Source organism: Microtus ochrogaster, chromosome 19 (genome assembly GCF_000317375.1).
Source record: "Microtus ochrogaster isolate Prairie Vole_2 chromosome 19, MicOch1.0, whole genome shotgun sequence".
Classification (NCBI taxonomy): Eukaryota; Metazoa; Chordata; class Mammalia; order Rodentia; family Cricetidae; genus Microtus; species Microtus ochrogaster.
The window spans coordinates 28,803,783-28,806,975 of NC_022021.1; the positions used below are offsets into that span (position 1 = coordinate 28,803,783).

Sequence of the window (3,193 nt, forward strand, 5' to 3'; positions counted from 1 at the left end):
GTAAAAAACTGGATCAAGTCTGAGAATCCTGGACTTTTCTGGACATTCTGATCTTTCTCAATCTTTTTAGAAGCTATCCCTCTTCTCCTTGCTGTACAGTTACTTGTTAAGCCTCACTGCTGAACCTGCAGGCTTCCATGCACCCTAACTTAAGACATAGCTTTTTTCCTTCCTTTTGGTTTTCCTCCCCAGGGACAGGGTCTGTCTATGTAGCCCTGCCTTGAACTCAGAGATCCTTCTGCATCTATCATCTTGTTCTTCTCTCAAACGTTAATAAAAATCATCTGGATAGTTAAAGATGAGTGACAGCAACCAGAACAATACAAAGTCCACAGCATCATTGTTTCAGTTAAAAGATAAATAAAAGAGACAGTTCAATTTGCCCATTTTTAATTTATAAACTGCAAATTTTCCTTGATCAACTCTATAATTCAATTTCTTAAGTGTAGTTACCAATATCTTACCACTATCTTATTCTAGCATGATTTACATAAAGCAATGCAGTCACCCAAAACTATCTCATGTTCCTTTTTTCTAAGACATCAAGAACAAGCAATAAGCTGGGCAGTGGTGGCGCACGCCTTTAATCCCAGCACTCGGGAGGCAGAGGCAGGTGGATCTCTGTGAGTTCGAGGCCGAGGCCAGCCTGGTCTACAAGAGCTAGTTCCAGGACAGGAACCAAAAAAAGTACGGAGAAACCCTGTCTCGAAAATTAAAAAAAAAAAAAAAGAACAAACAATATAATTTATTATAAATCTTGGTTCATGACACTATCACTGCTGACTGGTATATGACTTAATATATTAATCATAAATAATACTCTGGTATGAACCCAATTCAGAAACACTTCTAGTAATTTGTAACTACCAAAGTATCTTCTTTCTTATCCTATGAAATAACTCGAGAAATTTGATTACCCTAATGCATGAAGAAATGCCTAAGCTGGCAGTTTTTTTCTGTTGTTCTTGTATTTGTTATCTTTTTTTGACACATGATCTCTGTTCTGAAACTCACTCTGCACACTAGGCTGGCCTTGATCTCACAGAGATCTGCCTGCTTCGGCCTCCTAAGTGCTGGGATTAAAGACTTGCGCCACTGCGCTTGTCCTGGTAGCTTTTCTTTTACTTTTCTTTTTTTTTTATTTAAATTTTAAACTTCTACAAATGTAATTTGATCAGTGTTTTGAGTCTTGCATTTTTACTCAAAAAGTATGACATAACTTTAATTCAGGCTGTTCCAGAGAGTTAATTTTATATTTCACTGCTATTTAGCAGTCTTTTTTGTATACAAGCCACTTAGTTGTTCTTCTGTGTGTAGATTAAGTCAAATTTTAATGGTGTACACACTCAAAATAATCTTTTCCAAAATGATTGCATAGGACAAAATGCTTATGTGAAATGCTTGAAACCTAAAGTCTTCTAGACTTTAGGGCATTAACATACAACACAAGGGAGATGCTTGGGCAAAGGACAGAGGTCTAAATATGAAACTCATTTAAGTTTCATATACTTCTTATATAAATCTCTTGAAGATAATTTTAATATGTGTGAGTCTGGCTGTCAAATGAGCTCAGGTGTGGAATTTTCAATTTGCAGAAGTCATCTCAGTGCTCAGATATGTCAAATGTGGAGTACTTCAGATTTTAGATTTCTAGAGTAGAAAGTAACATATTCTCAATGAGCGCAAGTGTTTATAGACACAATTTATTTTTTATTTAGATCTATTTATCTTATTATTTTACGTGTATGAGATTTTTGCCTGCATGTATGTTTACGTAGCACCTGCATGCCTGATGACCTAACAGGTCAGAACAGGATGTCAGATTCGCTAGGATTGGAATTACAGATGGTTGTGAGCTGTCATGTGGATACTGAGAATCAAACTCAGGTTTTCTGCAAATGTAACAAGTGTCCTTAACAGTCCCCACCCCCTAATTCTCTCTCTTTAGCTGGGTGGTGTTTGGGGGAGGCTTTTAATCCTAGTACTCAGGAGGCAGAAACAGGTGGATCTCTTGAGTATGAAGCCAGCCTTGTCTATAGAGTGAGCTCCAGGACAGTCAGGGCTGTTACACAGAGTAATCCAGTCTGGAAAAGCCAAACAAATAAACTCTTTTCGTGTGTGTGTGTGTGTGTGTGTGTGTGTGTGTGTGTGTTTGATGTTTTATAGAATAATCTTTCTAAATAGCCTGTTGTACCTGAAGTCAAGATTCTCCTGTTTCAGCTTCAAGAGCACTGGATCACACAATGTTAGGCGGCATATGCCTTTAATCTAAGTGCAGTGGAGGCAGAAGTAGGTAGATCTCTGTGAATTCAAAGCCAGCCTGGTCTATATATAAAGAGTTCAAGGTCAGAAGGCCTACACAATGAGATCCTGTCTTAAAAATAAAACAACAACAAAACACGTGGGGGAGGGCTAGGCCTAACTCAACAGCAAGATGCCTGCTTTGCCATCAGAAAGTGTTAGCTTCAATTCTCAGCAACACAAAAGGAAATGTGAATAGAATTTTAAAAACAGTGAGGACAAACATAAGCACTAACTATCCAACAGTTCATGTGGAGAATTTTTACTTCCTAAATGAAGTTGAACATATGACAAATAGTATTTTACACTGCTGAGTTGGCAATATTTGAGGAATCAGATGACAAATGACAGAAAGCTAAATGGACTAAAGGCTAGAAATGCTAAGTCATGCCTGTTTATACAGACATACACAGAACATATATATGTAAAATAATGATAATACTCTTATGTGTAAGTCTGTCATTCTGCATAAATTGGTGCATGTATGAATTTTATGATATTTAATGTAGTACTCTAAGTTGCCCTATGAAATTATATCCCATATATAGAAAATTACTGATTCACAAGAAAAAAATTCAATAAAATTATAAATTTCTGCAAGGTGCTAAATGGAACATATACATGTATGTTTGGAAGTATGGAAATGGTAGGTGTGCTATGTACTCTTGATTTTAGAATTCTTAAGAACCCCAGGTTATCTCTCTGGCACATGCACTTTAACAAAGTTTTTGTGTCTGGGGCTGGAGTGATGGCTCAAAGGTTATGAACACTTACGTTCTTTCAAATCACAAGTATGTAATACTAGCCTCGGGACCTAATGCTCTCATCCTGCCTTGTACACATGTACACACGCATGCATGTGCAACACACACACACACACACACACACACAC

At 37.2% G+C, this 3,193-nt stretch overlaps 1 protein-coding gene across 1 annotated transcript in view; it reads right to left on the reverse strand.

Annotated features, from left to right (window-relative positions):
• Window positions 1-3,193, reverse strand: part of Nipbl (NIPBL, cohesin loading factor) — a 161,413-nt gene that overhangs the window by 25,858 nt on the left and 132,362 nt on the right. The window lies entirely within an intron of this gene.